This window comes from Salvelinus fontinalis, chromosome 1 (genome assembly GCF_029448725.1).
Source record: "Salvelinus fontinalis isolate EN_2023a chromosome 1, ASM2944872v1, whole genome shotgun sequence".
Taxonomy (NCBI): domain Eukaryota; kingdom Metazoa; phylum Chordata; class Actinopteri; order Salmoniformes; family Salmonidae; genus Salvelinus; species Salvelinus fontinalis.
The window spans coordinates 30,002,625-30,016,860 of NC_074665.1; the positions used below are offsets into that span (position 1 = coordinate 30,002,625).

At 38.8% G+C, this 14,236-nt stretch overlaps 1 long non-coding RNA gene across 1 annotated transcript; it reads right to left on the bottom strand.

Annotated features, from left to right (window-relative positions):
* Positions 1-4,848: 4,848 nt before the first annotated feature.
* LOC129853053 (uncharacterized) lies at positions 4,849-10,405 on the bottom strand. The gene is made up of 3 exons (XR_008759079.1): positions 10,130-10,405; positions 7,842-7,933; positions 4,849-5,550 (listed from the first exon to the last, which is right to left on the bottom strand). It is a non-coding gene; the product is annotated as an uncharacterized LOC129853053 (long non-coding RNA).
* Between the last annotated feature and the right edge of the window lie 3,831 nt (positions 10,406-14,236).

The window sequence follows — 14,236 nt, forward strand, 5'->3', positions numbered from 1 at the left end:
TTTTGTTTAGCCAGTAATATTTCTCAGGTCATGTTTTTACTCGTTATAGGTGTTAAAAACATCATAAGGTAGTTAATTTAAACCGTTTTATAGCAATTTATATCCGTTTAGTGCGATTTTGAGGCATTGCTTTGTAATACACTTTGAAGCACTGGGCACGTTTCGGGGTCCCGGTCGTACGTTAGTGGGCATTTCGACGGACAAGTGGACATCTTTCGACCAAAAGAAGATTAGACCCAAGAAAGGATTCATTGCCCAAGATTCTGATGGGAGAACAGCTCATAGTAAGAACAATTTATGATGATAAATCGTGTTTCTGTAGAAAAATTTTAAACGCACGTTCCGCCATTTTGTTAGGTGTAGCTTCGCTTGGCGCAACATGTATTGAAAAGTAAGGATAATTTAAAAAATGTAATTCCGCGATTGTATTAAGAATTAAATTGTCTATCAATCGCTGTCCACCCTATATTTTTTAGTCAAGTTTATGAGTATTTATGTATAAGACTAGATCACTGTCTAATATGCCGCACGACATTTTCTGACCAGCTGGGCTACTTTTGTCATTGTCTAACCATGATTTTGGTGGCTAAATATGCACATTTTCGAACAAACTCTATATGTATGTTGTAATATGATGTTACAGGAGTGTCATCTGAAGAATTCTGAGAAGGTTAGTGAAAAAATTAATATATTTTGGCGATGATAACGATATCGCTCTCTTTGGCTTGAATCAGTGCTCGGGTAACGTTTGCATATGTGGTATGCTAATATAACGATTTATTGTGTTTTCGCCGTAAAACACTTAGAAAATCTGAAATGTTGTCTGAATTCACAAGATCTGTGTCTTTCCATTGCTATGTGCTGTGTATTTTTTAAGAAATGTTTTATGATGAGTAAATTGGTAATACAAGTTGCTCTCTGTAGTAATTCTAGTCGCTTTGGTGAGATTTGTGATGGTGGCTGCAATGGCAAACTATGATTTATACCTGAAATATGCACATTTTTCTAACAAAACCTATCCTATACCATAAATATGTTATCAGACTGTCATCTGATGAGGTTTTTTCTTGGTTAGTGGCTATCAATATCTTAGTTTAGCCAAATTGGTGATAGCTACTGGTGGAGAGAAAAAATGGTGGACAAAGAAAAATGGTGTCTTTTGCTAACGTGTTTAGCTAATAGATTTACATATTGTGTCTTCCCTGTAAAACATTTTAAAAATCTGAAATGGTGGCTTTATTCACAAGATCTGTATCTTTCATTAGGTGTCTTGGACTTGTGATTTAATGATATTTAGATGCTACTATTTAATTGTGACGCTATGCTAGCGATGCTAATCAGTGGGGGAGGGGGGGGGGGTGCTCCCGGACCCGGGGTAGAGGCTCGTGAAAGGTTAAATCACCCGATTGGCGAAGTAGGCTATGATTATAGTAATCTAGTAATGTCATCAACCATGTGTAGTTAACTAGTGATTATGTTAAGATTGATTGATTTTTATAAGATACGTTAAAATCTAGCTAGCACCTTACCTTACTGCACTCACATAACAGGTAGTCAGCCTGCCACGCAGTCTCCTTGTGGAGTGCAATGTAATCGGCCATGATCGGTGTCGAAAAATGCCGATTACCGATTGTTATGAAAACTTGAAATCGGCCCTAATTAATCGGCCATTCCGATTAATCGGTCGACCTCTAGTCCAGGACCCTATAAATGTAGAGGAGGAGGGGTCCCATAGCCCCTCCCCTTCTATTAATACAACATAAGCATAATCAGTTATTATAATACATCACATGACACAAGTAATTTTTCCAACAATTGTTTACAGACAGATTATTTCACTGTATCACAATTCCAATGGGTCAGAAGTTTACATACACTAAGTTGACTGTGCCTTTAAACAGCTTGGAAAATTCCAGAAAATTATGTCATGCTTTAGAAGCTTCTGATAGGCTACTTGACATCATTTGAGTCAATTGGAGGTGTACCTGTGGATGTATTTCAAGGTCTACCTTCAAAATCAGTGCCTCTTTGCGTGACATCATGGGCAAATCAAATGAAGACCAGCCAAGACCTCAGAAAAAAATTGTAGAGCTCCACAAGTCTGGTTCATCCTTGGGAGAAATTTCCAAACGCCTGAAGGCACCACGTTCATCTGTACAAACAATAGTACGCAAGTAAAAACACCATGGGACCACGCAGCTGGCATACCGCTCAGGAAGGAGATGCGTTCTGTCTCCTAGAGATTAACGTACTTTGGTGTGAGTAGTGCAAATCAATCCCAGAACAACACCAAAGGACCTTGTGAAGATGCTGGAGTAAATAGTTACAAAAGTATCTATATCCACAGTAAGATGAGTCCTATATCGACATAACCTGAAAGGCCACTCAGCAAGGAGGAAGCCACAGCTCCAAAACCGCCATAAAACAAAACAGACTACGGTTTGCAACTGCACATGGGGACAAAGATCGTACTTTTTGGAGAAATGTCCTCTGGTCTGATGAAGCAAAAATAGAACTGTTTGGCCATAATGACCATTGTTATTGTAATGGCTTCCGTCGGTAGAAGGAGAGGAGGACCAAAGCGCAGCCTGGTATGTATCCATATTTATTAGAATATTTTTTCAATACGAACAAAAACAATAAACAGACGAAAACCCAACGAAGCTACAGTCCCGAACTAGAGAACACAAAAACAGATGAACGCTAGAACAGGAACAATCACCCACAAACCAACAGTGATAACAGGCTACCTTAATATATCAGAGACAATGCAAAACACCTGCCTCTGAGAACCATATCAGGCCAATCAGACAAACCTAACATAGAAAGATAGAACATAGACTATACCCACCCAGCTCACGTCCTAAATAAAGACAAAACAAAGGAAATAAGGTCAGGAACGCGACAGTTATGTTTGGAGGAAAAAGGGGGATGCTTGCAAGCTGAAGAACTCCATCCCATCCGTGAAGCACGGGGGTGGCAGCATCATGTTGTGGTGGTCCTTTGCTGCAGGAGGGACTGGTGCACTTCACAAAATAGATGGCATCATGAGGACTGAAAATTATGTGGATATATTGAAGCAACATCTCAAGACATCAGTCAGGAAGTTAAAGCTTGGTAGCAAATGTATCTTCCAAATGGACAATGACCCCAAGCATACTTCCAAAGTTGTGGCAAAATGGCTTAAGGACAACAAAGTCAAGGTATTGGAGTGGCCGTCACAAAGCCCTGACCTCAATCTTATAGAAAATGTGTGGGCAGAACTTATAAAGCATGTGCGAGCAAGGAGGCCTACAAACCTGACTCAGTTACACCAGCTCTGTCAGGAGGAATGGGCCAAAATTCACCCAACTTATTGTGGGAAGCTTGTGGAAGGCTACCTGAAACGTTTGACCCAAGTTAAACAATTTAAAGGCAATGCTACCAAATACTAATGTGAGTGTATGTAAACGTCTGACTCACTGGGAATGCGATGAAAGAAATTAAAGCTGAAACAAATGATTCTCTACTATTATTCTGACATTTCACATTCATAATAAAGTAAAGTGGTGATATTAACTGACCTAAGACAGGGCATTTTTACTAGGATTAAAAGTCAGGAATTGTGAAAAACTGAGTTTTAATGTATTTCGCTAAGGTGTATGTAAACTTCCGACTTCAACTGTAAGTTTTCAGACCCTTTGCTATGAACTCGAAATTGCGCTCAGGTACGTCCTGTTTCCATTGGTCATCCTTGAGATGTTTCTACAATTTGATTGGAGTCCACCTGTGGTATATTCAATTGATTGGACACTATATGGGCCCACAGTTGATGGTGCAAGTCAGAGCAAAAACCAAGCCAAAGGAATTGTCCGTAGATCTCTGAAACAGGACTGTGTCGAGGCACAGATCTGGGGAAGGCTACCAAAACATTTCTGCAGCATTGAAGGTCCCCAAGATCACAGTGGCCTCCATCATTCTTAAATGGAAGAAGTTTGGAACCACCAAGACTCTCCCTAGAGCTGGCCGCCTGGCCAAACTGAGAAATCGGGTGTTCAAACTTTTGACTGATACTGTATATTTTTTAATTGCTCAAAATGGGACCAAACTATATTGCTACTTCTGGGACAAGCATTGGGCTAGCCTAATGGTTCAAGAGCTATAAGACAAATAGATAGGATGGAAGATAGCGAGGCCGGTGTAGATGTCAGAGGAGATGCATTAATTGATCTAGAAGTGAACAGTGAAGACAGAGATGTGTAAATAAAAAGTTACTTCACAGGCTGGTCATAAATCCACAATTCGTATGCTTGCCTATGTTAGGCCTAATTTAGACGACCACCACCTGTGCTATGCAAGACAGATACAAACAAATTGAACATCGGCAAATGCGTCAGTTTGATTAAATGTGCAATACAATATAGTTCCTAGGCCTATTTAATGAAACCCTGGCTGTTGCGGTAGGCAACAGGTTGCAAAACAAAGAATCTCTGACTCCCCACTGAGCTCCTTTTTGGAAACGGCAAGTTCACTTTCTCATCCATAAACGCATATCAAGTGCAACTACGCTGCCCGGCAGCTCACATCAGCAGGATGGGAGGTCTTTCATTCGGAGGGACGTCTAACGTGGATCGGTAAAATAATGGTTAGGCTATGATCACATTTACTCAATTTAAATATTAGGCCTATGGCCGTGGAAACCTATACAGTTGGCAGCCAAGCAGGAGTGATCAATCTAGCCTGTTATCGTCTAGACTTTTAGTGTGTGTGTCACGATCGTCGTATGGTGGAAGAGAGGAGGACCAAGGCGCAGTGTGATAACAATACATCTTCTTTTATTGAAGACGAAAAATGAAGAACACTATACAAACTATACAAAACAATAAAACGACGAACGTGAAACTATAGAAACAATGTGCTAACATGCAACATAGACATAGACAATCACCCACAAACTACCTAATGAATATGGCTGCCTAAATATGGTTCCCAATCAGAGACAACGATAGACAGCTGTCTCTAATTGAGAACCAATCTAGGCAACCATAGACATATTTACACCTAGACTAGACACTACCCCATAAACATACAAAACCCCTAGACAATACAAAACACATACATCCCCCATCTCAAACCCTGACCTAACTAAAATAATAAAGAAAACAAAGATAACTAAGGCCAGAGCGTGACAGTGTGCATGTGTGAGTTCGCTAATTCTCTCTATGGCAATTCAGAATTTTTCCTAAAGTATCCTGCCTGGACTCCATCAATTAATAAGAGGAACAAATAATATAACTGAACCACGTGATCCATAAAGTTGTCATGGAAAATATTTATGTTGTTTCCAACTACCAATTAACAACTGCGCTGTAACGCTGAGATTGCCGAAGGGCCAGTTTCTTAGCCAGACTAAAGGACCATAGCTTGCAATACAACAAAAAAAGACAATGGGCAAGTTGTATTTAGCTATAAATACCTTTCAAGGCATTATATTTCTTCGTAGTCAGGGGCTGTTTCTAATGTGGGGCAGGCTTTTCCCTTCAGGCTCCTGGTGCTGAGGGTTGCTGAAAGCTAGATTGACACAACTAATTATTTCACAAACATGGAATCTCTCTGATTTGCAGATTTTTTTCTTCCAATATAGATCTGTAAAACATAATCATATAGGTTTAAACTAGGTTTAAAGACTTGGCACAGACTTCAGTTCAACATGTAGTTTTGATTTACATTTGGTTGAAATGTCAACTAATGTGAATTCAATATGAAATCAACAAAAACATAGGTTAAATAGGTTAAAAGTTGGGTGAAAAAAATACTAAATGCCGTTATGTTGGTGACTTTTTGCAAATCCTTCTAGTTTTCCACATTGATTCAATGTCATCACATAGATTGTTGGGGTTGAAATGACGTGGAAACAACATTGATTCAACCAGTTTTTGCCCATTGGGCCAGTCCCTTCATTAGGATAACCCTGACATCCTCTTCTGGACTCACCTGTACTGTATGCCAAGTAACCCAACCTGGTCTCAGAGCATTTTGTATTATTCTGTACGTAAATCCACAACACTCCATTTAGTACGATATGTTACGTTTCGTATGGTATGGATTAATTTGTGAATTAATTTGTATTATAGGTAACAAATTAGAAAAAAGTACAATATGTTTAGAATTCGCAAAACATACTATACATTATGAATTTGATATGTTACAAATGCTAACGAGGTTGCTAACGTTAGAGTTAAGTTAGGAGTTAGATTAAAGGGTTAGGGTTAGCTAAAAGGGTTAAGGTTAGGGGAAGGGTTAACTAACATGCTAAGTAGATGCAAAGTAGCGAAATAGTAGTAAGTACTAAAAAATGCTAAAGTTGCCGTGATAAGACTCAAAGTCACAACTTTTGAGTTGCTAGACGTTCATGTTATATGCCCGACCAACCCCCCTACTTTCATGTTTGCCTTAAAACCTGTTAGGGATCCCCTACGGCTAGAATCCCGTTAACGGGATCGATTTGACAACATCCGGTAAATTGCAGAGCGCGAAATTCAAAAACACTAACTTCATAATATTAAACATTCATGACAATACAAGTGTCTTACATCATTTAAAAGATAAAATTCTTGTTAATCCAGCCAATTTGCCAGATTTCAAAAAGGCTTTACGGCGCTAGCATACCATACGATTATCTGAGGACAGCGCCCCGCATGCAAAAGCATGAAAACCATTTTCCAACCAAACAGATGCATAACGAAAGTCAGAAATAGCGATGAAATAAATCGCTTAACTTTGAAGATCTTCCACCTTTTGCAATCCCAAAGGTCTCAGTTACACAATGAATGGACGTTTTGTTCGATAAAATCCTTTATGTCCCAAAAATGTCAGTTTATTTGGCGCGTTTGATGCGTTAGATTCATGCCTACAAAGGATATAATAAGTTACCTAGAAACTTGGTCCAAACATTTCAAACAACGTTTCTAATCCAACCTCAGTGGATTGTAAATAATTGTAAATAATCGATCAAATTTAAGACGGAATAAACTGTTTCCAATTCCGGAGAAAAACAACACCGAGCGCGCTCTCTTTCACGCGCACCAAAAGACTAGAGTCCACCTGAGTGACACTTACAAAGAAGACGAATAATTCTTCATTTTTGGAAAAAAAAATAATAATAACAATTTCTAAAGACTGTTGACATCTAGTGGAAGCCATAGGAAGTGCAATCTGGGTCCTAATAAATCACGTTTCCCATAGAAAAGCATTGGAAAATCCAATGACCTCAAAAAAGTTTTTCCCTGGATGGATTGTCCTCTGGGTTTCGCCTGCCAAATCAGTTCTGTTATACTCACAGACATTATTTTAACAGTTTTAGAAACTTTAGAGTGATTTCTATCCAATACTACCATGCATATGCATATCGTTGCTTCTGGGCCTGAGTAACAGGCAGTTTACTTTGGGCACCTCAGTCATCCAAACTTCCGAATACTGCCCCCTAGCCTTAATTAAGTAACCATCTGTCATATGTAACCATATCAAACTTAACATATCATACTCATTTCAGTGTCCCGGATTAACGTTTATTATGTTACATCTAGTCTATGAGACCAGGCGGAGTAACCCTGCCTTCCAAGACTCACCTGTACTGTCTGCCAAGTTACAGTAAGCCTGCCTTCTGCTCCAAAACTCACATGTAATCTATGCCAAGTAACCCTACCCTCCTCTCCAAGACTGTTTGCCAGCATGTACAATGCAGTCAACATTCACTCAAGCATCAAGTGGCTAATTTGACATCTAAGATTAATAGCCACAACAATCAGACTTGGAAATATTTTTGGAAACAACAGAAAACCTAGACTATAATAATAGAATACCTTATCACCCAGGTGGTCTCTTCCGGGTGTGGCCAGGTGGTCTCTTCTGTGTGTGGCAAGGGGCTGCAGCAGGGCCAAGGTCCTGGGACCTACTATTGATAGAGAAGTAAAAGTAAAGTATTGTAGTATATTTGACATTCATCTTGATGAAAACATTTAAGTTTGACTTTATTGTTGAAAAGAGGATATTCTGAGAGTCGCAATTATATTTATAATTATAAACAATTCTAATTATTTGCAACATGTGTATGAACTCTTTATTGAGCGCAACAGTGCGCTAGTTATAACAGAAGTAGCTAGCTAATGTTATAACTGATCAGACGTTAAGAGAAAGTCAACCCTGACGTTTGTGGACCACTGTAGCTAGCTTCTTAAGGATCGGCACCTTTTTTTCAATTTTCGCCTAAAGTTATATACCTAAATCTAACTGCCTGTAGCTGAGGACCTGAAGTAAGGATATGCATATTCTCGATACAATTTGAAAGGAAACACTTTGAAGTTTGTGGAAATGTGAAATTAATGTAGGAGAATATAACACATTACATCCGGTGCAAGATAATACAAAGAAAAAAACATGTTTTTTTGTATTTCTGTTGTACCATCATCTTTGAAATGCAAGAGAAAGGCCATACTGTATTATTCCAGCCCAGGCGCAATTTAGAGTGTATGTGCAAAGTTTTAGACTGATCCAATGAACCATTACATTTCTGTTCAAAATGTTGTATCAAGACTGCCTAAATGTGCCTAATTGGTTTATTAATAACTTTTCAAGTTCATAACTGTGCACTCTCCTCAAACAATAGCATAGCATTATTTCACTGTAATAGCTACTGTAAATTGGACAGTGCAGTTAGATTAACAAGAATTTAAGCTTTCTGCCAATATCAGATATGTCTATGTCCTGGGAAATGTTCTTGTTACTTACAACCTCATGTTAATCACATTAGCCTACTTTAGCTCAACCATCCCTTGGGGGACCCACCGATTCTGTAGAGGCTAGCTAACTAAGTACTGCAAGACATGTTTGTAAATGTCGTATAACTTGTATTGTTAGCTAGCTTGCTACCCAATTATACTAGCTAGCTAGCTAATATTAGCTGATAAGTAATCTCGACAAGCGACTAGTTAAAATGAAAGAGTAGGTCACATACATCACAGGTTACTATAGCTAGCTAACTAATGTTAATCACTTGCTCCAGCCACACTCAGCTAGCAAAATAACTTAGCAAGCTAGCTAGTGTAACGGTGTAATTAAGTTGTTAAATTCCTGCCTAAAATGGGTATTATGCCACCTCCAGGTGGATTAGTGTGTTTACATTGTCTAATACACTCAGTGATAAAGGTATGGGATTCTGGGCAATCTACAGCAGATCTATGGAGAATTGCTGTGGGTGAGTTGAAAATTGAATGGTCCCGGGATAGAAATGTATAAAGTTGACGTTACATCATAAAATCCACCTTTTACATCGTACATTAGCAATTTCTGTTATTAGTAACTAATGTTGTTGGTTTGGCATCAAATAAGCCACTATTTATATGTTATTTGCCGAATCTTAGTTTGCCATGTGGATTTTATGCTAGCTAAAGGTCCCTCTTTGAAGTTGGTAGCTAACTTGAAAATGCATCTTCTTTATGAGTGCTATTTATATCCCATCGACTGCTCATCATTCATCCATACTGTGTGTGTCCCATGATTGCAGGTAATTTATGACAAACGTATAAAGTATGTTTTATAAATTTATGAGCACCAGCTAGCAGCGTATTAGCCTGGTTTTGTTAGCGTAGGAAAATATGGGGTACATTCTAGGTGTATTATATTTCTTCGCCACGAGTGTGACGTTGAGTAATTTTTCATTGTCATTTGATATATTTTGAATACTAAAATGGATGATAGTTTATTCTGATGTGAATTTGAGATTACACATGGAAACAATATATTTTTATTATAGTAAATTATGATTATTAGAAATGGTTAAATCCACTATACGATCACAATGACTTTATAGACATTTCAATTGTTCTTCTGTTAGTATATTATACAGCAGATCTATGGAGAATTGCTGTGGGAGTGCTATTTCTGTCCCGTCCTACTCATCATTCATCCATACTGTGTGTTTCCCATGATTGCAACTTGGAAATAAATGAACTATCCATCCATTACTCCTTCCTGTGTTGATTCACTGACTTGAGAGACGGGACCAGGAAGGTCACACTAGGAGCCAGAAATATTTCTGAACGTTAACTAGCTAACTTACAGTAGCTAGCTAAATAATCTAAAGGTTACTCACCTTTCATGAATAGGATGTGTCCTGGCTTTGTAGTAAATTGGCATCTCCATATTGCATGGATCAAAGTCTTCAAGCTACATTTTTGATATAGCATATTTTTATATTTCCATGTCTACATAATAATCGACATAAGCATACATTGCTAACGTTTGCTAGCAAAATAATAAAATAGCTACATTATCTGAAGAATCAGTAGTGAAGTGACAGTTTGAAGTGACTGCTAGCTGTTGTAGACAGAGACTGCGTTCACACCAATGACGTTTATAAACCCTGGATGACTGACAGGGGGCGCTGTATTGAAGCCTCCGCGCAGCCATCTTGGTACTCCTCAATTTAAAAAAATATATTGGAAGCTGTAGAAATGTTTTTATTAATGTCTACATTCGTTTTTGACATGATTATTCTATTACAGCCACCTTAATGCATATTTGCACATGTTATTATGTGAGCTAAACAGAAAAAATTACAAAAATATATAAAAACATTTTACTTTAAGTAGTTTTTTAGAGATTACTAATGTTGCTGTCCCCACTATAACAACAACATACTTAAATACATGTAATTTTGTCCTTGAAACATTTAATTGAAATACTGTAGAAATCCATTAATTTCTATGGAGGTGCCAAAATGGCCGATCGGTGGCTTCAAAGACTCTCAATGGCCAAAACATAGCATCAGCAATCCAGGGTTTATTTACATCATTGGTTCACACCTGATTAAATAGAAGCAATATGAATTAAAAAATAGGCTCTATATGTGATATCAGGATTAAACATGAGCTCCATTCAACTTGCCATTCAACAGCTTTTCAATAATGTCAAAATACTTCCGTTACTCACCAAATACACGGTTACCACAACGTCACACCAGGGTAAGCCTACACGAAACACAGCCCTTATTTTAAGTGTTTCTAAAATCCACTATGGAAAAAAATTATGGTGGGAAAATGATTGAACCATTTCCCTGTTCGACCACTAGGTTTTATGGGTATTATGACTCAGACTGTCGTACTCAATACAGTTTTGATTAGTAAATATGATAATTTACTGCCATCACGGCCGGTATATGTATAAATAAAAAGTTACATGCAACCAAAAAAATGCCTCTTTGGCACCTTCAATGTATTGAGCTGTTGTAGACAATTTTTTCAGTTGCTTGTAAAACAATTTTTTCTTTTTTTGGAAGTTGAATGGCTGCTTCCTGTGCTTAAAGAAGATTCACCATATTAACATCTCCTGTAAGGTCAGATTCTGGTTCAGGGTATACCAGGCCTGAATGTAAGCACCCCAAACATTCTCAAACAGAACTAATTGTCACAGGGAATCATAATGTGTGCCCCACACCATCAAAGCACTCTGACCAAGCTGGTCAAACAAGTCAACAAGAATGACCAAGCTGGTCAACCAGCTCACCAAACACGACCAGCTTGACGAAGCTGGTCAACCAGCTTATGACCATCTTGACCAAGCTGGTGAACCAGCTCATAACCAGTTTGACAAAGCTGGTCAACCAGCTTATGACCATCTTGACCAAGCTGGTGAACCAGCTCGACCAGCTCATGACCAGCTCAAAATCCAAGCTGGTCTAAAGTGGATTTTTTTAAGCAGGGCCTAAATAGATTGTTTGGTTAGAAAACTAATTTGCATGGTGTATGTCAAACGGAAAAAAAGTGACATGAAATTGATAAACTGCAGAAGAAACATCTGCTGAAAGGAAAAATGCAATGCAAGAAATGTGGACAGAAGATCCACCGACAACTTAATCTGTTAAGTCATAGTTAGCCAGCATTAGCTATATGGATCAACTGGAATTAAGTGATATTTTTATTTATTTTTAGAAACGATGCTTAATTCAAAAATGTAATATGGCAGTAGCGGCTGTTTCTGTACTGAGTAACATATAGTTCTCATTCCTATGTTGTTGTCTAGCCTACTAGGACCAGGGTTGCCAGGTCAGGAGACAAACCCCATTTTCTGGGTGTAACATTATTTTATAATGAGATCAGCATGGGTTGTTGATGCGCAGGCTTTTAGTCTATACAATAAGACTATATTTAGAAGTGTAGTGCAGTGGTCTGTCATGGTAGCCCATTATTATTTTTTTGCCAACCGGAAACCGGAAAACAAGCTAATATCTGAATAAGCCATCGTGGAGGTGTGTTTCTGAGTCTATTAGAGATATGAACTTTGAATCTCTTTGGAGAAATGAAAGACTCTTTCTGTGGCAGAGCTCTCCATGGTTCTGCAGTTGCCAATGAATGTGAATATGTAGAACACTGGAATATGTGGCTCTGACCTTGGCCCTTGACAACTGTTTCTATATGGTCTCCACTGCATAGATGACACCACTATGTATAATCACACTAAATGGTAGAAAGTGGATCTTTATCCCCTCTTTTGAAGTAGGCTTATTTGCACTCCTATTTATGAAAACTGGGACTGGCTTCACATTTCAGACTTTTTAATATAGATACAGCAAAATAGGACCTGCAATCCTGTTTAGTTATGAATAGTGTAATATAATGTGTGTTGTTTGATGATGCATTTCATAAACAGAATATTTTATTCCCTGGGAATGCCGCCTAACGCAATGCCGCCGAACGCCATGCAGGAGCGTGAGGACTGAGTACATTATTTACAGGTCCCACTCCAGCCTTTCATGTGGATGCAATACAGACACAGGTAGGCTACCCTCTGCACTTTTAAAGGGAAACTGCACCAACTGATTTGGCCCTGTTTTTTTGGCTTGTTCCTCAAGAAATGCTGATGGCCATGACAGAAGCCAAATGTGAATCGGCTTGGGGGTGTGATTTGATGTGGGTGTTTTTTGGGTGTGACCTTGCCACCACCAAGACACACCCATTTATCAGAACCTTGCCTGCAGCTGATTCCCCCCACACAATCACAACAAACAAACTGATACCATTCAATTCAATAACTAAAAAGACATTACAAGTAAAAGTTGTGTCTAGTACAAATGTTATGCCGAAGGTTGCTTTCCATTTAGAGACATCAGTATCAAGTCCGTCTGTTATTCTGGACTTCATCAAATTATCTTGCAAGTCTCCATGTGCTGGCTCCATACATGTTTATGCGAACACATACACACACAGTCCTTGTTCTATTACCAATGGCAGTTAGGTAATGTAATATCTGACACACAAACAGGTACTATGTTGAAGTTTGAACAGGTCAGATAAATCTACCCAATTATGGTCTCCCCATCAAACGATGAGGCCTGCTTGTGGCATCTACAGTCCTCTCCATCTGTAGAAATAGGCAGTGTTACGCAAGAGTTCATCAGTGACACATGTTATGAAAAGGGTGTTGCAAATACTGGACATTTCTGATGTACTGTATTATTAGTAAATAGCTTTAGTTCCACATTGTGGATGTGTTGAGTGCCAGGTGTTTCTCCATTCAAAGACGTCAGTGTCAAGTCTGTCTGTTGGTCAGGGTTCCATCATCTTGCAGGTCTCCAAGTATTGGCTCCATAGATGCATCTGTGAACACATACACAGTCACTGTCCTATTATCAATGGCAGTTAGGATGGGTGATATCTGACAAACAAACGTATGCTAAGTTGCAGTTTGAACAGGTCAGACTAAACCTGCCTAATTCTGGTCTCCCCATCAACGACCGTTGGTGAGCAGGCCAGAGGTGAGGTTGGAGGTGAGGTCTTTGCCAGTGCCCCATTGATGGCATGGCAGTGTACAGTGGTGGCCAAAAGTTTTGAGAATGACACAAATATTAATTTTCACAAAGTCTGCTGCCTCAGTTTGTATGATGGCAATTTGCATATACTCCAGAATGTTATGAAGAGTGATCAGATGAATTGCAATTAATTGCAAAGTCTCTCTTTGCCATGCAAATGAACTGAATCCCCAAAAAACATTTCCACTGCATTTCAGCTCTGCCACAAAGGACCAGCTGACATCATGTCAGTGATTCTCTCGTTAACACAGGTGTGAGTGTTGACGAGGACAAGGCTGGAGATCACTCTGCCATGCTGTTTGAATTTAAATAACAGACTGGAAGCTCATTGTTCTTCCTCTGTCAACCATGGTTACCTGCAAGGAAACACGTGCCGTCATCATTGCTTTGCAC